This window comes from Mesoplodon mirus (assembly GCF_964341445.2).
Source record: "Mesoplodon mirus genome assembly, chromosome: 17".
Taxonomy (NCBI): domain Eukaryota; kingdom Metazoa; phylum Chordata; class Mammalia; order Artiodactyla; family Ziphiidae; genus Mesoplodon; species Mesoplodon mirus.
In genome coordinates, this window is record NC_138993.1 from 35,700,140 (window position 1) to 35,723,350 (window position 23,211).

The following is a 23,211-nucleotide window of genomic DNA, read 5'->3' on the forward strand; positions in this document are numbered from 1 at the left end:
GGCTCACGCAGGGCGCTTGCCAGCGGGGAAATCAAGGCTTGTGACATCAGGCCCCCCATTCGAGGTTGACGCACTGCGTAAGGACCTGTTATGCTGCCGAAGTCAGAAGAGACACAAGCTACCCACTGACCCCTTCCCGAAATCAACTTTTGTAGGCAGGGTGTTCGGCTTGTAGGGAACTGCCTAAATTTTCGAAAGCCCCAGATCGGCCTAGGGGCCTGGGCATCTTCCAAAAGCCTGCTGTGTTCCACGAAGAACTGTGCGTCAGTTGCAGTGGAACCCAGCCTGACTTTTTCCTTGGGTAAGGTGACTGCAGGTTTGAGGTCCGAGCAGGAGCGCTAAGCAGAGTGTTTTTCGAGGTAGAGCTCAGGTAAGGCAAGGGGAGCCAACTTCCTTGTCATGTTGCGCTGGATACAACCTTGTTTCAGAAGCTCTTGGAGAGCTGAGGAAATCTGCCTCTCCCAAGGAAGAGGGCAGTGTGTTGCCCTACACTCGGCATAAACAGGCGTACACCTAAGGGCCTTCGGGGCTGGATGAGGCTCAAGCGGGCCCCAGGAGCCTGGCGGTACTCAGTGTTCTTGCACTGACTCGGGTGCTGACACGACGTTCTTAGGACTCCTTAAAGGGGTACTACCGAAAACTTAAAGCAGAACAGCAAGGAATGCCTCGGGAAGGGTGCTGCACGCCTTCCAATCGGCACGGCCCACCAGGGCGATTTTCGAGTCTCGTGGGGACACTGAGTTTCCCTTTCGCCCTAGAGCAGGGCAGGGAAGCTTCCTCAGGAACTGGAAGCAGCCTGCTTCTTTCGAGAAAGCTCATTTGCCTCTCGCAGGCATGCCCGCAGGGACTAAACTCCCGGCAGCAAGAGTGTTTTTGACCTGCTGGACTGGCTAGGAACGTCTCTCTGAAGCTGTGGCAGAGCTGAGGATCTCCAGCTCTCCCAGGGAAGAGTGCAGTGTGTTGCGCTTCGCTCAGGAAACACAGGGGTGCGCTGAGGGACCTACGGGGCTGGGTGCTGCTCCACAGGCCCACTGGAGCCCGGCTCCCTGAGTGTTCCTGTAAGGAAACTGGCGCTAACGTGCTAGGAGTCCGGAAAGGCCTACCCTCGTGAAACTGAAGTAGCACAGCCAAAATGCCTCATGGAAGCTGCTGCCCACCAATCTTTCTGCACGGAAACCCAGGGCCGTAGTGAAAAGCCAGTGTTTGCGTTTCGGGTTCCCTTTAGCTCTAAAGCAGGGTCAGGCTTTCTTTGTGGAACTGTAGTTGAAAGTCAGCCTGCCGATGCAGGAGACACGGGTTCGTACCCCGATCCGGGAAGGTCCCACCCGCTGCCCTAGTGCCGCACCCGGGAGCCTTAGCCGCTGCACCTAAGCCTCAGGAGCCGGCGCTCCGCAACGGGAGAGGCCACAACCGTGAGAGGTGCGCGTACACCCAAATAAGGAAAGACACAGGGCAAGATGATATCCCACCCAGGAACCGGAGGCGCCCTGTTTCTGGGAGAAAAGTCAACTTCCTATCCGAGCCCTGCACGAAATGACTAGAATCCTGGAAGCACAAGTGTTTGGGCACAAGCTTCCAGGCTGCCCGAGTGTAATGGTCAACATTGGGGAGAAAAAGGCCTGTGCCCTCAGGCCCCCATTTCGAGGTTGACGGGAAGCATCAGTACCTATTGTTTCGAGAAATTCAAAAGAGACACATGGTACTCAGGGGGCCCTTCCCTAAAGCAGCTTCTCCATACAGCGTGTTCTGCGTTGTAGGGCGTGGCCTAAAGGAAAGAATGCCGTGGGTCAGCCTAGGGGCCCGTGCACCTTCCAAAAGCCGGCTGTGTTCCACGAAGAACTGATCTTTAGTTGCAGTGGAACCCAACCCGAGTTTCTCCTTGAGGTAGGGTGACTGCAGGTGACAGGACCTAGAAGGACTGCTAAGCAGAGTGTCTCTCTCAGTATCGCTCTGACAGGGCAATGAGGCCGACCGGCATATGAATGCTGGAAGTGCTACAACCGTGTTACTGAATCCGTCTGTGACCGGAGGCAGTCTAGCTCTCCGACGCACGAGTTCAATATGTTGCCCTACACTCAGCTACGGAGGGGTGCAGCTAAGGATCTTCGCGACTGGATGAGGCTCACCAGGCCACTAGGAGCCTGCAGTGACTCAGCGTTCTTAGGCAGAATCGTGTGCGGACGCGAGGGTCCTAGGAGGCCTTTACAGCTTACTGCCTTTAAAGTAAAGCAGAGCTGCGACGTGGGTCTCATAGAAGCTGCCGCACGCCTCCCCTTCTGCATGGCAGAGCAGGGCCACACGTCGAGGCGAGTGTTCATGCTGAGTTTCCCTTTCGCTATAAAGCAGGGCAGGGGAAGCTCCCAGCCAGGAAGTCGTAGTACCCTATTTCTTTGGAGGCAACTCAGTTTCTACTCAGTGCCACGCCTGCACTGACTAGTAAGCCGGCAAACGCACTATTCCCCGGAAGCGTCAAGGGCTCACGCAGGGCGCTTGCCAGCGGGGAAAACAAGGCTTGTGACATCAGGCCCCCCATTCGAGGTTGACGCACTGCGTAAGGACCTGTTATGCTGCCGAAGTCAGAAGAGACACAAGCTACCCACTGACCCCTTCCCGAAATCAACTTTTGTAGGCAGGGTGTTCGGCTTGTAGGGAACTGCCTAAATTTTCGAAAGCCCCAGATCGGCCTAGGGGCCTGGGCATCTTCCAAAAGCCTGCTGTGTTCCACGAAGAACTGTGCGTCAGTTGCAGTGGAACCCAGCCTGACTTTTTCCTTGGGTAAGGTGACTGCAGGTTTGAGGTCCGAGCAGGAGCGCTAAGCAGAGTGTTTTTCGAGGTAGAGCTCAGGTAAGGCAAGGGGAGCCAACTTCCTTGTCATGTTGCGCTGGATACAACCTTGTTTCAGAAGCTCTTGGAGAGCTGAGGAAATCTGCCTCTCCCAAGGAAGAGGGCAGTGTGTTGCCCTACACTCGGCATAAACAGGCGTACACCTAAGGGCCTTCGGGGCTGGATGAGGCTCAAGCGGGCCCCAGGAGCCTGGCGGTACTCAGTGTTCTTGCACTGACTCGGGTGCTGACACGACGTTCTTAGGACTCCTTAAAGGGGTACTACCGAAAACTTAAAGCAGAACAGCAAGGAATGCCTCGGGAAGGGTGCTGCACGCCTTCCAATCGGCACGGCCCACCAGGGCGATTTTCGAGTCTCGTGGGGACACTGAGTTTCCCTTTCGCCCTAGAGCAGGGCAGGGAAGCTTCCTCAGGAACTGGAAGCAGCCTGCTTCTTTCGAGAAAGCTCATTTGCCTCTCGCAGGCATGCCCGCAGGGACTAAACTCCCGGCAGCAAGAGTGTTTTTGACCTGCTGGACTGGCTAGGAACGTCTCTCTGAAGCTGTGGCAGAGCTGAGGATCTCCAGCTCTCCCAGGGAAGAGTGCAGTGTGTTGCGCTTCGCTCAGGAAACACAGGGGTGCGCTGAGGGACCTACGGGGCTGGGTGCTGCCCCACAGGCCCACTGGAGCCCGGCTCCCTGAGTGTTCCTGTAAGGAAACTGGCGCTAACGTGCTAGGAGTCCGGAAAGGCCTACCCTCGTGAAACTGAAGTAGCACAGCCAAAATGCCTCATGGAAGCTGCTGCCCACCAATCTTTCTGCACGGAAACCCAGGGCCGTAGTGAAAAGCCAGTGTTTGCGTTTCGGGTTCCCTTTAGCTCTAAAGCAGGGTCAGGCTTTCTTTGTGGAACTGTAGTTGAAAGTCAGCCTGCCGATGCAGGAGACACGGGTTCGTACCCCGATCCGGGAAGGTCCCACCCGCTGCCCTAGTGCCGCACCCGGGAGCCTTAGCCGCTGCACCTAAGCCTCAGGAGCCGGCGCTCCGCAACGGGAGAGGCCACAACCGTGAGAGGTGCGCGTACACCCAAATAAGGAAAGACACAGGGCAAGATGATATCCCACCCAGGAACCGGAGGCGCCCTGTTTCTGGGAGAAAAGTCAACTTCCTATCCGAGCCCTGCACGAAATGACTAGAATCCTGGAAGCACAAGTGTTTGGGCACAAGCTTCCAGGCTGCCCGAGTGGAATGGTCAACATTGGGGAGAAAAAGGCCTGTGCCCTCAGGCCCCCATTTCGAGGTTGACGGGAAGCATCAGTACCTATTGTTTCGAGAAATTCAAAAGAGACACATGGTACTCAGGGGGCCCTTCCCTAAAGCAGCTTCTCCATACAGCGTGTTCTGCGTTGTAGGGCGTGGCCTAAAGGAAAGAATGCCGTGGGTCAGCCTAGGGGCCCGTGCACCTTCCAAAAGCCGGCTGTGTTCCACGAAGAACTGATCTTTAGTTGCAGTGGAACCCAACCCGAGTTTCTCCTTGAGGTAGGGTGACTGCAGGTGACAGGACCTAGAAGGACTGCTAAGCAGAGTGTCTCTCTCAGTATCGCTCTGACAGGGCAATGAGGCCGACCGGCATATGAATGCTGGAAGTGCTACAACCGTGTTACTGAATCCGTCTGTGACCGGAGGCAGTCTAGCTCTCCGACGCACGAGTTCAATATGTTGCCCTACACTCAGCTACGGAGGGGTGCAGCTAAGGATCTTCGCGACTGGATGAGGCTCACCAGGCCACTAGGAGCCTGCAGTGACTCAGCGTTCTTAGGCAGAATCGTGTGCGGACGCGAGGGTCCTAGGAGGCCTTTACAGCTTACTGCCTTTAAAGTAAAGCAGAGCTGCGACGTGGGTCTCATAGAAGCTGCCGCACGCCTCCCCTTCTGCATGGCAGAGCAGGGCCACACGTCGAGGCGAGTGTTCATGCTGAGTTTCCCTTTCGCTATAAAGCAGGGCAGGGGAAGCTCCCAGCCAGGAAGTCGTAGTACCCTATTTCTTTGGAGGCAACTCAGTTTCTACTCAGTGCCACGCCTGCACTGACTAGTAAGCCGGCAAACGCACTATTCCCCGGAAGCGTCAAGGGCTCACGCAGGGCGCTTGCCAGCGGGGAAAACAAGGCTTGTGACATCAGGCCCCCCATTCGAGGTTGACGCACTGCGTAAGGACCTGTTATGCTGCCGAAGTCAGAAGAGACACAAGCTACCCACTGACCCCTTCCCGAAATCAACTTTTGTAGGCAGGGTGTTCGGCTTGTAGGGAACTGCCTAAATTTTCGAAAGCCCCAGATCGGCCTAGGGGCCTGGGCATCTTCCAAAAGCCTGCTGTGTTCCACGAAGAACTGTGCGTCAGTTGCAGTGGAACCCAGCCTGACTTTTTCCTTGGGTAAGGTGACTGCAGGTTTGAGGTCCGAGCAGGAGCGCTAAGCAGAGTGTTTTTCGAGGTAGAGCTCAGGTAAGGCAAGGGGAGCCAACTTCCTTGTCATGTTGCGCTGGATACAACCTTGTTTCAGAAGCTCTTGGAGAGCTGAGGAAATCTGCCTCTCCCAAGGAAGAGGGCAGTGTGTTGCCCTACACTCGGCATAAACAGGCGTACACCTAAGGGCCTTCGGGGCTGGATGAGGCTCAAGCGGGCCCCAGGAGCCTGGCGGTACTCAGTGTTCTTGCACTGACTCGGGTGCTGACACGACGTTCTTAGGACTCCTTAAAGGGGTACTACCGAAAACTTAAAGCAGAACAGCAAGGAATGCCTCGGGAAGGGTGCTGCACGCCTTCCAATCGGCACGGCCCACCAGGGCGATTTTCGAGTCTCGTGGGGACACTGAGTTTCCCTTTCGCCCTAGAGCAGGGCAGGGAAGCTTCCTCAGGAACTGGAAGCAGCCTGCTTCTTTCGAGAAAGCTCATTTGCCTCTCGCAGGCATGCCCGCAGGGACTAAACTCCCGGCAGCAAGAGTGTTTTTGACCTGCTGGACTGGCTAGGAACGTCTCTCTGAAGCTGTGGCAGAGCTGAGGATCTCCAGCTCTCCCAGGGAAGAGTGCAGTGTGTTGCGCTTCGCTCAGGAAACACAGGGGTGCGCTGAGGGACCTACGGGGCTGGGTGCTGCCCCACAGGCCCACTGGAGCCCGGCTCCCTGAGTGTTCCTGTAAGGAAACTGGCGCTAACGTGCTAGGAGTCCGGAAAGGCCTACCCTCGTGAAACTGAAGTAGCACAGCCAAAATGCCTCATGGAAGCTGCTGCCCACCAATCTTTCTGCACGGAAACCCAGGGCCGTAGTGAAAAGCCAGTGTTTGCGTTTCGGGTTCCCTTTAGCTCTAAAGCAGGGTCAGGCTTTCTTTGTGGAACTGTAGTTGAAAGTCAGCCTGCCGATGCAGGAGACACGGGTTCGTACCCCGATCCGGGAAGGTCCCACCCGCTGCCCTAGTGCCGCACCCGGGAGCCTTAGCCGCTGCACCTAAGCCTCAGGAGCCGGCGCTCCGCAACGGGAGAGGCCACAACCGTGAGAGGTGCGCGTACACCCAAATAAGGAAAGACACAGGGCAAGATGATATCCCACCCAGGAACCGGAGGCGCCCTGTTTCTGGGAGAAAAGTCAACTTCCTATCCGAGCCCTGCACGAAATGACTAGAATCCTGGAAGCACAAGTGTTTGGGCACAAGCTTCCAGGCTGCCCGAGTGGAATGGTCAACATTGGGGAGAAAAAGGCCTGTGCCCTCAGGCCCCCATTTCGAGGTTGACGGGAAGCATCAGTACCTATTGTTTCGAGAAATTCAAAAGAGACACATGGTACTCAGGGGGCCCTTCCCTAAAGCAGCTTCTCCATACAGCGTGTTCTGCGTTGTAGGGCGTGGCCTAAAGGAAAGAATGCCGTGGGTCAGCCTAGGGGCCCGTGCACCTTCCAAAAGCCGGCTGTGTTCCACGAAGAACTGATCTTTAGTTGCAGTGGAACCCAACCCGAGTTTCTCCTTGAGGTAGGGTGACTGCAGGTGACAGGACCTAGAAGGACTGCTAAGCAGAGTGTCTCTCTCAGTATCGCTCTGACAGGGCAATGAGGCCGACCGGCATTGAATGCTGGAAGTGCTACAACCGTGTTACTGAATCCGTCTGTGACCGGAGGCAGTCTAGCTCTCCGACGCACGAGTTCAATATGTTGCCCTACACTCAGCTACGGAGGGGTGCAGCTAAGGATCTTCGCGACTGGATGAGGCTCACCAGGCCACTAGGAGCCTGCAGTGACTCAGCGTTCTTAGGCAGAATCGTGTGCGGACGCGAGGGTCCTAGGAGGCCTTTACAGCTTACTGCCTTTAAAGTAAAGCAGAGCTGCGACGTGGGTCTCATAGAAGCTGCCGCACGCCTCCCCTTCTGCATGGCAGAGCAGGGCCACACGTCGAGGCGAGTGTTCATGCTGAGTTTCCCTTTCGCTATAAAGCAGGGCAGGGGAAGCTCCCAGCCAGGAAGTCGTAGTACCCTATTTCTTTGGAGGCAACTCAGTTTCTACTCAGTGCCACGCCTGCACTGACTAGTAAGCCGGCAAACGCACTATTCCCCGGAAGCGTCAAGGGCTCACGCAGGGCGCTTGCCAGCGGGGAAAACAAGGCTTGTGACATCAGGCCCCCCATTCGAGGTTGACGCACTGCGTAAGGACCTGTTATGCTGCCGAAGTCAGAAGAGACACAAGCTACCCACTGACCCCTTCCCGAAATCAACTTTTGTAGGCAGGGTGTTCGGCTTGTAGGGAACTGCCTAAATTTTCGAAAGCCCCAGATCGGCCTAGGGGCCTGGGCATCTTCCAAAAGCCTGCTGTGTTCCACGAAGAACTGTGCGTCAGTTGCAGTGGAACCCAGCCTGACTTTTTCCTTGGGTAAGGTGACTGCAGGTTTGAGGTCCGAGCAGGAGCGCTAAGCAGAGTGTTTTTCGAGGTAGAGCTCAGGTAAGGCAAGGGGAGCCAACTTCCTTGTCATGTTGCGCTGGATACAACCTTGTTTCAGAAGCTCTTGGAGAGCTGAGGAAATCTGCCTCTCCCAAGGAAGAGGGCAGTGTGTTGCCCTACACTCGGCATAAACAGGCGTACACCTAAGGGCCTTCGGGGCTGGATGAGGCTCAAGCGGGCCCCAGGAGCCTGGCGGTACTCAGTGTTCTTGCACTGACTCGGGTGCTGACACGACGTTCTTAGGACTCCTTAAAGGGGTACTACCGAAAACTTAAAGCAGAACAGCAAGGAATGCCTCGGGAAGGGTGCTGCACGCCTTCCAATCGGCACGGCCCACCAGGGCGATTTTCGAGTCTCGTGGGGACACTGAGTTTCCCTTTCGCCCTAGAGCAGGGCAGGGAAGCTTCCTCAGGAACTGGAAGCAGCCTGCTTCTTTCGAGAAAGCTCATTTGCCTCTCGCAGGCATGCCCGCAGGGACTAAACTCCCGGCAGCAAGAGTGTTTTTGACCTGCTGGACTGGCTAGGAACGTCTCTCTGAAGCTGTGGCAGAGCTGAGGATCTCCAGCTCTCCCAGGGAAGAGTGCAGTGTGTTGCGCTTCGCTCAGGAAACACAGGGGTGCGCTGAGGGACCTACGGGGCTGGGTGCTGCCCCACAGGCCCACTGGAGCCCGGCTCCCTGAGTGTTCCTGTAAGGAAACTGGTGCTAACGTGCTAGGAGTCCGGAAAGGCCTACCCTCGTGAAACTGAAGTAGCACAGCCAAAATGCCTCATGGAAGCTGCTGCCCACCAATCTTTCTGCACGGAAACCCAGGGCCGTAGTGAAAAGCCAGTGTTTGCGTTTCGGGTTCCCTTTAGCTCTAAAGCAGGGTCAGGCTTTCTTTGTGGAACTGTAGTTGAAAGTCAGCCTGCCGATGCAGGAGACACGGGTTCGTACCCCGATCCGGGAAGGTCCCACCCGCTGCCCTAGTGCCGCACCCGGGAGCCTTAGCCGCTGCACCTAAGCCTCAGGAGCCGGCGCTCCGCAACGGGAGAGGCCACAACCGTGAGAGGTGCGCGTACACCCAAATAAGGAAAGACACAGGGCAAGATGATATCCCACCCAGGAACCGGAGGCGCCCTGTTTCTGGGAGAAAAGTCAACTTCCTATCCGAGCCCTGCACGAAATGACTAGAATCCTGGAAGCACAAGTGTTTGGGCACAAGCTTCCAGGCTGCCCGAGTGGAATGGTCAACACTGGGGAGAAAAAGGCCTGTGCCCTCAGGCCCCCATTTCGAGGTTGACGGGAAGCATCAGTACCTATTGTTTCGAAAAATTCAAAAGAGACACATGGTACTCAGGGGGCCCTTCCCTAAAGCAGCTTCTCCATACAGCGTGTTCTGCGTTGTAGGGCGTGGCCTAAAGGAAAGAATGCCGTGGGTCAGCCTAGGGGCCCGTGCACCTTCCAAAAGCCGGCTGTGTTCCACGAAGAACTGATCTTTAGTTGCAGTGGAACCCAACCCGAGTTTCTCCTTGAGGTAGGGTGACTGCAGGTGACAAGACCTAGAAGGAATGCTAAGCAGAGTGTCTCTCTCAGTATCGCTCTGACAGGGCAATGAGGCCGACCGGCATTGAATGCTGGAAGTGCTACAACCGTGTTACTGAATCCGTCTGTGACCGGAGGCAGTCTAGCTCTCCGACGCACGAGTTCAATATGTTGCCCTACACTCAGCTACGGAGGGGTGCAGCTAAGGATCTTCGCGACTGGATGAGGCTCACCAGGCCACTAGGAGCCTGCAGTGACTCAGCGTTCTTAGGCAGAATCGTGTGCGGACGCGAGGGTCCTAGGAGGCCTTTACAGCTTACTGCCTTTAAAGTAAAGCAGAGCTGCGACGTGGGTCTCATAGAAGCTGCCGCACGCCTCCCCTTCTGCATGGCAGAGCAGGGCCACACGTCGAGGCGAGTGTTCATGCTGAGTTTCCCTTTCGCTATAAAGCAGGGCAGGGGAAGCTCCCAGCCAGGAAGTCGTAGTACCCTATTTCTTTGGAGGCAACTCAGTTTCTACTCAGTGCCACGCCTGCACTGACTAGTAAGCCGGCAAACGCACTATTCCCCGGAAGCGTCAAGGGCTCACGCAGGGCGCTTGCCAGCGGGGAAAACAAGGCTTGTGACATCAGGCCCCCCATTCGAGGTTGACGCACTGCGTAAGGACCTGTTATGCTGCCGAAGTCAGAAGAGACACAAGCTACCCACTGACCCCTTCCCGAAATCAACTTTTGTAGGCAGGGTGTTCGGCTTGTAGGGAACTGCCTAAATTTTCGAAAGCCCCAGATCGGCCTAGGGGCCTGGGCATCTTCCAAAAGCCTGCTGTGTTCCACGAAGAACTGTGCGTCAGTTGCAGTGGAACCCAGCCTGACTTTTTCCTTGGGTAAGGTGACTGCAGGTTTGAGGTCCGAGCAGGAGCGCTAAGCAGAGTGTTTTTCGAGGTAGAGCTCAGGTAAGGCAAGGGGAGCCAACTTCCTTGTCATGTTGCGCTGGATACAACCTTGTTTCAGAAGCTCTTGGAGAGCTGAGGAAATCTGCCTCTCCCAAGGAAGAGGGCAGTGTGTTGCCCTACACTCGGCATAAACAGGCGTACACCTAAGGGCCTTCGGGGCTGGATGAGGCTCAAGCGGGCCCCAGGAGCCTGGCGGTACTCAGTGTTCTTGCACTGACTCGGGTGCTGACACGACGTTCTTAGGACTCCTTAAAGGGGTACTACCGAAAACTTAAAGCAGAACAGCAAGGAATGCCTCGGGAAGGGTGCTGCACGCCTTCCAATCGGCACGGCCCACCAGGGCGATTTTCGAGTCTCGTGGGGACACTGAGTTTCCCTTTCGCCCTAGAGCAGGGCAGGGAAGCTTCCTCAGGAACTGGAAGCAGCCTGCTTCTTTCGAGAAAGCTCATTTGCCTCTCGCAGGCATGCCCGCAGGGACTAAACTCCCGGCAGCAAGAGTGTTTTTGACCTGCTGGACTGGCTAGGAACGTCTCTCTGAAGCTGTGGCAGAGCTGAGGATCTCCAGCTCTCCCAGGGAAGAGTGCAGTGTGTTGCGCTTCGCTCAGGAAACACAGGGGTGCGCTGAGGGACCTACGGGGCTGGGTGCTGCCCCACAGGCCCACTGGAGCCCGGCTCCCTGAGTGTTCCTGTAAGGAAACTGGTGCTAACGTGCTAGGAGTCCGGAAAGGCCTACCCTCGTGAAACTGAAGTAGCACAGCCAAAATGCCTCATGGAAGCTGCTGCCCACCAATCTTTCTGCACGGAAACCCAGGGCCGTAGTGAAAAGCCAGTGTTTGCGTTTCGGGTTCCCTTTAGCTCTAAAGCAGGGTCAGGCTTTCTTTGTGGAACTGTAGTTGAAAGTCAGCCTGCCGATGCAGGAGACACGGGTTCGTACCCCGATCCGGGAAGGTCCCACCCGCTGCCCTAGTGCCGCACCCGGGAGCCTTAGCCGCTGCACCTAAGCCTCAGGAGCCGGCGCTCCGCAACGGGAGAGGCCACAACCGTGAGAGGTGCGCGTACACCCAAATAAGGAAAGACACAGGGCAAGATGATATCCCACCCAGGAACCGGAGGCGCCCTGTTTCTGGGAGAAAAGTCAACTTCCTATCCGAGCCCTGCACGAAATGACTAGAATCCTGGAAGCACAAGTGTTTGGGCACAAGCTTCCAGGCTGCCCGAGTGGAATGGTCAACACTGGGGAGAAAAAGGCCTGTGCCCTCAGGCCCCCATTTCGAGGTTGACGGGAAGCATCAGTACCTATTGTTTCGAAAAATTCAAAAGAGACACATGGTACTCAGGGGGCCCTTCCCTAAAGCAGCTTCTCCATACAGCGTGTTCTGCGTTGTAGGGCGTGGCCTAAAGGAAAGAATGCCGTGGGTCAGCCTAGGGGCCCGTGCACCTTCCAAAAGCCGGCTGTGTTCCACGAAGAACTGATCTTTAGTTGCAGTGGAACCCAACCCGAGTTTCTCCTTGAGGTAGGGTGACTGCAGGTGACAAGACCTAGAAGGAATGCTAAGCAGAGTGTCTCTCTCAGTATCGCTCTGACAGGGCAATGAGGCCGACCGGCATTGAATGCTGGAAGTGCTACAACCGTGTTACTGAATCCGTCTGTGACCGGAGGCAGTCTAGCTCTCCGACGCACGAGTTCAATATGTTGCCCTACACTCAGCTACGGAGGGGTGCAGCTAAGGATCTTCGCGACTGGATGAGGCTCACCAGGCCACTAGGAGCCTGCAGTGACTCAGCGTTCTTAGGCAGAATCGTGTGCGGACGCGAGGGTCCTAGGAGGCCTTTACAGCTTACTGCCTTTAAAGTAAAGCAGAGCTGCGACGTGGGTCTCATAGAAGCTGCCGCACGCCTCCCCTTCTGCATGGCAGAGCAGGGCCACACGTCGAGGCGAGTGTTCATGCTGAGTTTCCCTTTCGCTATAAAGCAGGGCAGGGGAAGCTCCCAGCCAGGAAGTCGTAGTACCCTATTTCTTTGGAGGCAACTCAGTTTCTACTCAGTGCCACGCCTGCACTGACTAGTAAGCCGGCAAACGCACTATTCCCCGGAAGCGTCAAGGGCTCACGCAGGGCGCTTGCCAGCGGGGAAAACAAGGCTTGTGACATCAGGCCCCCCATTCGAGGTTGACGCACTGCGTAAGGACCTGTTATGCTGCCGAAGTCAGAAGAGACACAAGCTACCCACTGACCCCTTCCCGAAATCAACTTTTGTAGGCAGGGTGTTCGGCTTGTAGGGAACTGCCTAAATTTTCGAAAGCCCCAGATCGGCCTAGGGGCCTGGGCATCTTCCAAAAGCCTGCTGTGTTCCACGAAGAACTGTGCGTCAGTTGCAGTGGAACCCAGCCTGACTTTTTCCTTGGGTAAGGTGACTGCAGGTTTGAGGTCCGAGCAGGAGCGCTAAGCAGAGTGTTTTTCGAGGTAGAGCTCAGGTAAGGCAAGGGGAGCCAACTTCCTTGTCATGTTGCGCTGGATACAACCTTGTTTCAGAAGCTCTTGGAGAGCTGAGGAAATCTGCCTCTCCCAAGGAAGAGGGCAGTGTGTTGCCCTACACTCGGCATAAACAGGCGTACACCTAAGGGCCTTCGGGGCTGGATGAGGCTCAAGCGGGCCCCAGGAGCCTGGCGGTACTCAGTGTTCTTGCACTGACTCGGGTGCTGACACGACGTTCTTAGGACTCCTTAAAGGGGTACTACCGAAAACTTAAAGCAGAACAGCAAGGAATGCCTCGGGAAGGGTGCTGCACGCCTTCCAATCGGCACGGCCCACCAGGGCGATTTTCGAGTCTCGTGGGGACACTGAGTTTCCCTTTCGCCCTAGAGCAGGGCAGGGAAGCTTCCTCAGGAACTGGAAGCAGCCTGCTTCTTTCGAGAAAGCTCATTTGCCTCTCGCAGGCATGCCCGCAGGGACTAAACTCCCGGCAGCAAGAGTGTTTTTGACCTGCTGGACTGGCTAGGAACGTCTCTCTGAAGCTGTGGCAGAGCTGAGGATCTCCAGCTCTCCCAGGGAAGAGTGCAGTGTGTTGCGCTTCGCTCAGGAAACACAGGGGTGCGCTGAGGGACCTACGGGGCTGGGTGCTGCCCCACAGGCCCACTGGAGCCCGGCTCCCTGAGTGTTCCTGTAAGGAAACTGGTGCTAACGTGCTAGGAGTCCGGAAAGGCCTACCCTCGTGAAACTGAAGTAGCACAGCCAAAATGCCTCATGGAAGCTGCTGCCCACCAATCTTTCTGCACGGAAACCCAGGGCCGTAGTGAAAAGCCAGTGTTTGCGTTTCGGGTTCCCTTTAGCTCTAAAGCAGGGTCAGGCTTTCTTTGTGGAACTGTAGTTGAAAGTCAGCCTGCCGATGCAGGAGACACGGGTTCGTACCCCGATCCGGGAAGGTCCCACCCGCTGCCCTAGTGCCGCACCCGGGAGCCTTAGCCGCTGCACCTAAGCCTCAGGAGCCGGCGCTCCGCAACGGGAGAGGCCACAACCGTGAGAGGTGCGCGTACACCCAAATAAGGAAAGACACAGGGCAAGATGATATCCCACCCAGGAACCGGAGGCGCCCTGTTTCTGGGAGAAAAGTCAACTTCCTATCCGAGCCCTGCACGAAATGACTAGAATCCTGGAAGCACAAGTGTTTGGGCACAAGCTTCCAGGCTGCCCGAGTGGAATGGTCAACACTGGGGAGAAAAAGGCCTGTGCCCTCAGGCCCCCATTTCGAGGTTGACGGGAAGCATCAGTACCTATTGTTTCGAAAAATTCAAAAGAGACACATGGTACTCAGGGGGCCCTTCCCTAAAGCAGCTTCTCCATACAGCGTGTTCTGCGTTGTAGGGCGTGGCCTAAAGGAAAGAATGCCGTGGGTCAGCCTAGGGGCCCGTGCACCTTCCAAAAGCCGGCTGTGTTCCACGAAGAACTGATCTTTAGTTGCAGTGGAACCCAACCCGAGTTTCTCCTTGAGGTAGGGTGACTGCAGGTGACAAGACCTAGAAGGAATGCTAAGCAGAGTGTCTCTCTCAGTATCGCTCTGACAGGGCAATGAGGCCGACCGGCATTGAATGCTGGAAGTGCTACAACCGTGTTACTGAATCCGTCTGTGACCGGAGGCAGTCTAGCTCTCCGACGCACGAGTTCAATATGTTGCCCTACACTCAGCTACGGAGGGGTGCAGCTAAGGATCTTCGCGACTGGATGAGGCTCACCAGGCCACTAGGAGCCTGCAGTGACTCAGCGTTCTTAGGCAGAATCGTGTGCGGACGCGAGGGTCCTAGGAGGCCTTTACAGCTTACTGCCTTTAAAGTAAAGCAGAACTGCGACGTGGGTCTCATAGAAGCTGCCGCACGCCTCCCCTTCTGCATGGCAGAGCAGGGCCACACGTCGAGGCGAGTGTTCATGCTGAGTTTCCCTTTCGCTATAAAGCAGGGCAGGGGAAGCTCCCAGCCAGGAAGTCGTAGTACCCTATTTCTTTGGAGGCAACTCAGTTTCTACTCAGTGCCACGCCTGCACTGACTAGTAAGCCGGCAAACGCACTATTCCCCGGAAGCGTCAAGGGCTCACGCAGGGCGCTTGCCAGCGGGGAAAACAAGGCTTGTGACATCAGGCCCCCCATTCGAGGTTGACGCACTGCGTAAGGACCTGTTATGCTGCCGAAGTCAGAAGAGACACAAGCTACCCACTGACCCCTTCCCGAAATCAACTTTTGTAGGCAGGGTGTTCGGCTTGTAGGGAACTGCCTAAATTTTCGAAAGCCCCAGATCGGCCTAGGGGCCTGGGCATCTTCCAAAAGCCTGCTGTGTTCCACGAAGAACTGTGCGTCAGTTGCAGTGGAACCCAGCCTGACTTTTTCCTTGGGTAAGGTGACTGCAGGTTTGAGGTCCGAGCAGGAGCGCTAAGCAGAGTGTTTTTCGAGGTAGAGCTCAGGTAAGGCAAGGGGAGCCAAATTCCTTGTCATGTTGCGCTGGATACAACCTTGTTTCAGAAGCTCTTGGAGAGCTGAGGAAATCTGCCTCTCCCAAGGAAGAGGGCAGTGTGTTGCCCTACACTCGGCATAAACAGGCGTACACCTAAGGGCCTTCGGGGCTGGATGAGGCTCAAGCGGGCCCCAGGAGCCTGGCGGTACTCAGTGTTCTTGCACTGACTCGGGTGCTGACATGACGTTCTTAGGACTCCTTAAAGGGGTACTACCGAAAAGTTAAAGCAGAACAGCAAGGAATGCCTCGGGAAGGGTGCTGCACGCCTTCCAATCGGCACGGCCCACCAGGGCGATTTTCGAGTCTCGTGGGGACACTGAGTTTCCCTTTCGCCCTAGAGCAGGGCAGGGAAGCTTCCTCAGGAACTGGAAGCAGCCTGCTTCTTTCGAGAAAGCTCATTTGCCTCTCGCAGGCATGCCCGCAGGGACTAAACTCCCGGCAGCAAGAGTGTTTTTGACCTGCTGGACTGGCTAGGAACGTCTCTCTGAAGCTGTGGCAGAGCTGAGGATCTCCAGCTCTCCCAGGGAAGAGTGCAGTGTGTTGCGCTTCGCTCAGGAAACACAGGGGTGCGCTGAGGGACCTACGGGGCTGGGTGCTGCCCCACAGGCCCACTGGAGCCCGGCTCCCTGAGTGTTCCTGTAAGGAAACTGGCGCTAACGTGCTAGGAGTCCGGAAAGGCCTACCCTCGTGAAACTGAAGTAGCACAGCCAAAATGCCTCATGGAAGCTGCTGCCCACCAATCTTTCTGCACGGAAACCCAGGGCCGTAGTGAAAAGCCAGTGTTTGCGTTTCGGGTTCCCTTTAGCTCTAAAGCAGGGTCAGGCTTTCTTTGTGGAACTGTAGTTGAAAGTCAGCCTGCCGATGCAGGAGACACGGGTTCGTACCCCGATCCGGGAAGGTCCCACCCGCTGCCCTAGTGCCGCACCCGGGAGCCTTAGCCGCTGCACCTAAGCCTCAGGAGCCGGCGCTCCGCAACGGGAGAGGCCACAACCGTGAGAGGTGCGCGTACACCCAAATAAGGAAAGACACAGGGCAAGATGATATCCCACCCAGGAACCGGAGGCGCCCTGTTTCTGGGAGAAAAGTCAACTTCCTATCCGAGCCCTGCACGAAATGACTAGAATCCTGGAAGCACAAGTGTTTGGGCACAAGCTTCCAGGCTGCCCGAGTGTAATGGTCAACACTGGGGAGAAAAAGGCCTGTGCCCTCAGGCCCCCATTTCGAGGTTGACGGGAAGCATCAGTACCTATTGTTTCGAGAAATTCAAAAGAGACACATGGTACTCAGGGGGCCCTTCCCTAAAGCAGCTTCTCCATACAGCGTGTTCTGCGTTGTAGGGCGTGGCCTAAAGGAAAGAATGCCGTGGGTCAGCCTAGGGGCCCGTGCACCTTCCAAAAGCCGGCTGTGTTCCACGAAGAACTGATCTTTAGTTGCAGTGGAACCCAACCCGAGTTTCTCCTTGAGGTAGGGTGACTGCAGGTGACAGGACCTAGAAGGACTGCTAAGCAGAGTGTCTCTCTCAGTATCGCTCTGACAGGGCAATGAGGCCGACCGGCATTGAATGCTGGAAGTGCTACAACCGTGTTACTGAATCCGTCTGTGACCGGAGGCAGTCTAGCTCTCCGACGCACGAGTTCAATATGTTGCCCTACACTCAGCTACGGAGGGGTGCAGCTAAGGATCTTCGCGACTGGATGAGGCTCACCAGGCCACTAGGAGCCTGCAGTGACTCAGCGTTCTTAGGCAGAATCGTGTGCGGACGCGAGGGTCCTAGGAGGCCTTTACAGCTTACTGCCTTTAAAGTAAAGCAGAGCTGCGACGTGGGTCTCATAGAAGCTGCCGCACGCCTCCCCTTCTGCATGGCAGAGCAGGGCCACACGTCGAGGCGAGTGTTCATGCTGAGTTTCCCTTTCGCTATAAAGCAGGGCAGGGGAAGCTCCCAGCCAGGAAGTCGTAGTACCCTATTTCTTTGGAGGCAACTCAGTTTCTACTCAGTGCCACGCCTGCACTGACTAGTAAGCCGGCAAACGCACTATTCCCCGGAAGCGTCAAGGGCTCACGCAGGGCGCTTGCCAGCGGGGAAATCAAGGCTTGTGACATCAGGCCCCCCATTCGAGGTTGACGCACTGCGTAAGGACCTGTTATGCTGCCGAAGTCAGAAGAGACACAAGCTACCCACTGACCCCTTCCCGAAATCAACTTTTGTAGGCAGGGTGTTCGGCTTGTAGGGAACTGCCTAAATTTTCGAAAGCCCCAGATCGGCCTAGGGGCCTGGGCATCTTCCAAAAGCCTGCTGTGTTCCACGAAGAACTGTGCGTCAGTTGCAGTGGAACCCAGCCTGACTTTTTCCTTGGGTAAGGTGACTGCAGGTTTGAGGTCCGAGCAGGAGCGCTAAGCAGAGTGTTTTTCGAGGTAGAGCTCAGGTAAGGCAAGGGGAGCCAACTTCCTTGTCATGTTGCGCTGGATACAACCTTGTTTCAGAAGCTCTTGGAGAGCTGAGGAAATCTGCCTCTCCCAAGGAAGAGGGCAGTGTGTTGCCCTACACTCGGCATAAACAGGCGTACACCTAAGGGCCTTCGGGGCTGGATGAGGCTCAAGCGGGCCCCAGGAGCCTGGCGGTACTCAGTGTTCTTGCACTGACTCGGGTGCTGACACGACGTTCTTAGGACTCCTTAAAGGGGTACTACCGAAAAGTTAAAGCAGAACAGCAAGGAATGCCTCGGGAAGGGTGCTGCACGCCTTCCAATCGGCACGGCCCACCAGGGCGATTTTCGAGTCTCGTGGGGACACTGAGTTTCCCTTTCGCCCTAGAGCAGGGCAGGGAAGCTTCCTCAGGAACTGGAAGCAGCCTGCTTCTTTCGAGAAAGCTCATTTGCCTCTCGCAGGCATGCCCGCAGGGACTAAACTCCCGGCAGCAAGAGTGTTTTTGACCTGCTGGACTGGCTAGGAACGTCTCTCTGAAGCTGTGGCAGAGCTGAGGATCTCCAGCTCTCCCAGGGAAGAGTGCAGTGTGTTGCGCTTCGCTCAGGAAACACAGGGGTGCGCTGAGGGACCTACGGGGCTGGGTGCTGCCCCACAGGCCCACTGGAGCCCGGCTCCCTGAGTGTTCCTGTAAGGAAACTGGCGCTAACGTGCTAGGAGTCCGGAAAGGCCTACCCTCGTGAAACTGAAGTAGCACAGCCAAAATGCCTCATGGAAGCTGCTGCCCACCAATCTTTCTGCACGGAAACCCAGGGCCGTAGTGAAAAGCCAGTGTTTGCGTTTCGGGTTCCCTTTAGCTCTAAAGCAGGGTCAGGCTTTCTTTGTGGAACTGTAGTTGAAAGTCAGCCTGCCGATGCAGGAGACACGGGTTCGTACCCCGATCCGGGAAGGTCCCACCCGCTGCCCTAGTGCCGCACCCGGGAGCCTTAGCCGCTGCACCTAAGCCTCAGGAGCCGGCGCTCCGCAACGGGAGAGGCCACAACCGTGAGAGGTGCGCGTACACCCAAATAAGGAAAGACACAGGGCAAGATGATATCCCACCCAGGAACCGGAGGCGCCCTGTTTCTGGGAGAAAAGTCAACTTCCTATCCGAGCCCTGCACGAAATGACTAGAATCCTGGAAGCACAAGTGTTTGGGCACAAGCTTCCAGGCTGCCCGAGTGGAATGGTCAACACTGGGGAGAAAAAGGCCTGTGCCCTCAGGCCCCCATTTCGAGGTTGACGGGAAGCATCAGTACCTATTGTTTCGAAAAATTCAAAAGAGACACATGGTACTCAGGGGGCCCTTCCCTAAAGCAGCTTCTCCATACAGCGTGTTCTGCGTTGTAGGGCGTGGCCTAAAGGAAAGAATGCCGTGGGTCAGCCTAGGGGCCCGTGCACCTTCCAAAAGCCGGCTGTGTTCCACGAAGAACTGATCTTTAGTTGCAGTGGAACCCAACCCGAGTTTCTCCTTGAGGTAGGGTGACTGCAGGTGACAAGACCTAGAAGGAATGCTAAGCAGAGTGTCTCTCTCAGTATCGCTCTGACAGGGCAATGAGGCCGACCGGCATTGAATGCTGGAAGTGCTACAACCGTGTTACTGAATCCGTCTGTGACCGGAGGCAGTCTAGCTCTCCGACGCACGAGTTCAATATGTTGCCCTACACTCAGCTACGGAGGGGTGCAGCTAAGGATCTTCGCGACTGGATGAGGCTCACCAGGCCACTAGGAGCCTGCAGTGACTCAGCGTTCTTAGGCAGAATCGTGTGCGGACGCGAGGGTCCTAGGAGGCCTTTACAGCTTACTGCCTTTAAAGTAAAGCAGAGCTGCGACGTGGGTCTCATAGAAGCTGCCGCACGCCTCCCCTTCTGCATGGCAGAGCAGGGCCACACGTCGAGGCGAGTGTTCATGCTGAGTTTCCCTTTCGCTATAAAGCAGGGCAGGGGAAGCTCCCAGCCAGGAAGTCGTAGTACCCTATTTCTTTGGAGGCAACTCAGTTTCTACTCAGTGCCACGCCTGCACTGACTAGTAAGCCGGCAAACGCACTATTCCCCGGAAGCGTCAAGGGCTCACGCAGGGCGCTTGCCAGCGGGGAAAACAAGGCTTGTGACATCAGGCCCCCCATTCGAGGTTGACGCACTGCGTAAGGACCTGTTATGCTGCCGAAGTCAGAAGAGACACAAGCTACCCACTGACCCCTTCCCGAAATCAACTTTTGTAGGCAGGGTGTTCGGCTTGTAGGGAACTGCCTAAATTTTCGAAAGCCCCAGATCGGCCTAGGGGCCTGGGCATCTTCCAAAAGCCTGCTGTGTTCCACGAAGAACTGTGCGTCAGTTGCAGTGGAACCCAGCCTGACTTTTTCCTTGGGTAAGGTGACTGCAGGTTTGAGGTCCGAGCAGGAGCGCTAAGCAGAGTGTTTTTCGAGGTAGAGCTCAGGTAAGGCAAGGGGAGCCAACTTCCTTGTCATGTTGCGCTGGATACAACCTTGTTTCAGAAGCTCTTGGAGAGCTGAGGAAATCTGCCTCTCCCAAGGAAGAGGGCAGTGTGTTGCCCTACACTCGGCATAAACAGGCGTACACCTAAGGGCCTTCGGGGCTGGATGAGGCTCAAGCGGGCCCCAGGAGCCTGGCGGTACTCAGTGTTCTTGCACTGACTCGGGTGCTGACACGACGTTCTTAGGACTCCTTAAAGGGGTACTACCGAAAACTTAAAGCAGAACAGCAAGGAATGCCTCGGGAAGGGTGCTGCACGCCTTCCAATCGGCACGGCCCACCAGGGCGATTTTCGAGTCTCGTGGGGACACTGAGTTTCCCTTTCGCCCTAGAGCAGGGCAGGGAAGCTTCCTCAGGAACTGGAAGCAGCCTGCTTCTTTCGAGAAAGCTCATTTGCCTCTCGCAGGCATGCCCGCAGGGACTAAACTCCCGGCAGCAAGAGTGTTTTTGACCTGCTGGACTGGCTAGGAACATCTCTCTGAAGCTGTGGCAGAGCTGAGGATCTCCAGCTCTCCCAGGGAAGAGTGCAGTGTGTTGCGCTTCGCTCAGGAAACACAGGGGTGCGCTGAGGGACCTACGGGGCTGGGTGCTGCCCCACAGGCCCACTGGAGCCCGGCTCCCTGAGTGTTCCTGTAAGGAAACTGGTGCTAACGTGCTAGGAGTCCGGAAAGGCCTACCCTCGTGAAACTGAAGTAGCACAGCCAAAATGCCTCATGGAAGCTGCTGCCCACCAATCTTTCTGCACGGAAACCCAGGGCCGTAGTGAAAAGCCAGTGTTTGCGTTTCGGGTTCCCTTTAGCTCTAAAGCAGGGTCAGGCTTTCTTTGTGGAACTGTAGTTGAAAGTCAGCCTGCCGATGCAGGAGACACGGGTTCGTACCCCGATCCGGGAAGGTCCCACCCGCTGCCCTAGTGCCGCACCCGGGAGCCTTAGCCGCTGCACCTAAGCCTCAGGAGCCGGCGCTCCGCAACGGGAGAGGCCACAACCGTGAGAGGTGCGCGTACACCCAAATAAGGAAAGACACAGGGCAAGATGATATCCCACCCAGGAACCGGAGGCGCCCTGTTTCTGGGAGAAAAGTCAACTTCCTATCCGAGCCCTGCACGAAATGACTAGAATCCTGGAAGCACAAGTGTTTGGGCACAAGCTTCCAGGCTGCCCGAGTGGAATGGTCAACACTGGGGAGAAAAAGGCCTGTGCCCTCAGGCCCCCATTTCGAGGTTGACGGGAAGCATCAGTACCTATTGTTTCGAAAAATTCAAAAGAGACACATGGTACTCAGGGGGCCCTTCCCTAAAGCAGCTTCTCCATACAGCGTGTTCTGCGTTGTAGGGCGTGGCCTAAAGGAAAGAATGCCGTGGGTCAGCCTAGGGGCCCGTGCACCTTCCAAAAGCCGGCTGTGTTCCACGAAGAACTGATCTTTAGTTGCAGTGGAACCCAACCCGAGTTTCTCCTTGAGGTAGGGTGACTGCAGGTGACAAGACCTAGAAGGAATGCTAAGCAGAGTGTCTCTCTCAGTATCGCTCTGACAGGGCAATGAGGCCGACCGGCATTGAATGCTGGAAGTGCTACAACCGTGTTACTGAATCCGTCTGTGACCGGAGGCAGTCTAGCTCTCCGACGCACGAGTTCAATATGTTGCCCTACACTCAGCTACGGAGGGGTGCAGCTAAGGATCTTCGCGACTGGATGAGGCTCACCAGGCCACTAGGAGCCTGCAGTGACTCAGCGTTCTTAGGCAGAATCGTGTGCGGACGCGAGGGTCCTAGGAGGCCTTTACAGCTTACTGCCTTTAAAGTAAAGCAGAGCTGCGACGTGGGTCTCATAGAAGCTGCCGCACGCCTCCCCTTCTGCATGGCAGAGCAGGGCCACACGTCGAGGCGAGTGTTCATGCTGAGTTTCCCTTTCGCTATAAAGCAGGGCAGGGGAAGCTCCCAGCCAGGAAGTCGTAGTACCCTATTTCTTTGGAGGCAACTCAGTTTCTACTCAGTGCCACGCCTGCACTGACTAGTAAGCCGGCAAACGCACTATTCCCCGGAAGCGTCAAGGGCTCACGCAGGGCGCTTGCCAGCGGGGAAATCAAGGCTTGTGACATCAGGCCCCCCATTCGAGGTTGACGCACTGCGTAAGGACCTGTTATGCTGCCGAAGTCAGAAGAGACACAAGCTACCCACTGACCCCTTCCCGAAATCAACTTTTGTAGGCAGGGTGTTCGGCTTGTAGGGAACTGCCTAAATTTTCGAAAGCCCCAGATCGGCCTAGGGGCCTGGGCATCTTCCAAAAGCCTGCTGTGTTCCACGAAGAACTGTGCGTCAGTTGCAGTGGAACCCAGCCTGACTTTTTCCTTGGGTAAGGTGACTGCAGGTTTGAGGTCCGAGCAGGAGCGCTAAGCAGAGTGTTTTTCGAGGTAGAGCTCAGGTAAGGCAAGGGGAGCCAACTTCCTTGTCATGTTGCGCTGGATACAACCTTGTTTCAGAAGCTCTTGGAGAGCTGAGGAAATCTGCCTCTCCCAAGGAAGAGGGCAGTGTGTTGCCCTACACTCGGCATAAACAGGCGTACACCTAAGGGCCTTCGGGGCTGGATGAGGCTCAAGCGGGCCCCAGGAGCCTGGCGGTACTCAGTGTTCTTGCACTGACTCGGGTGCTGACACGACGTTCTTAGGACTCCTTAAAGGGGTACTACCGAAAACTTAAAGCAGAACAGCAAGGAATGCCTCGGGAAGGGTGCTGCACGCCTTCCAATCGGCACGGCCCACCAGGGCGATTTTCGAGTCTCGTGGGGACACTGAGTTTCCCTTTCGCCCTAGAGCAGGGCAGGGAAGCTTCCTCAGGAACTGGAAGCAGCCTGCTTCTTTCGAGAAAGCTCATTTGCCTCTCGCAGGCATGCCCGCAGGGACTAAACTCCCGGCAGCAAGAGTGTTTTTGACCTGCTGGACTGGCTAGGAACGTCTCTCTGAAGCTGTGGCAGAGCTGAGGATCTCCAGCTCTCCCAGGGAAGAGT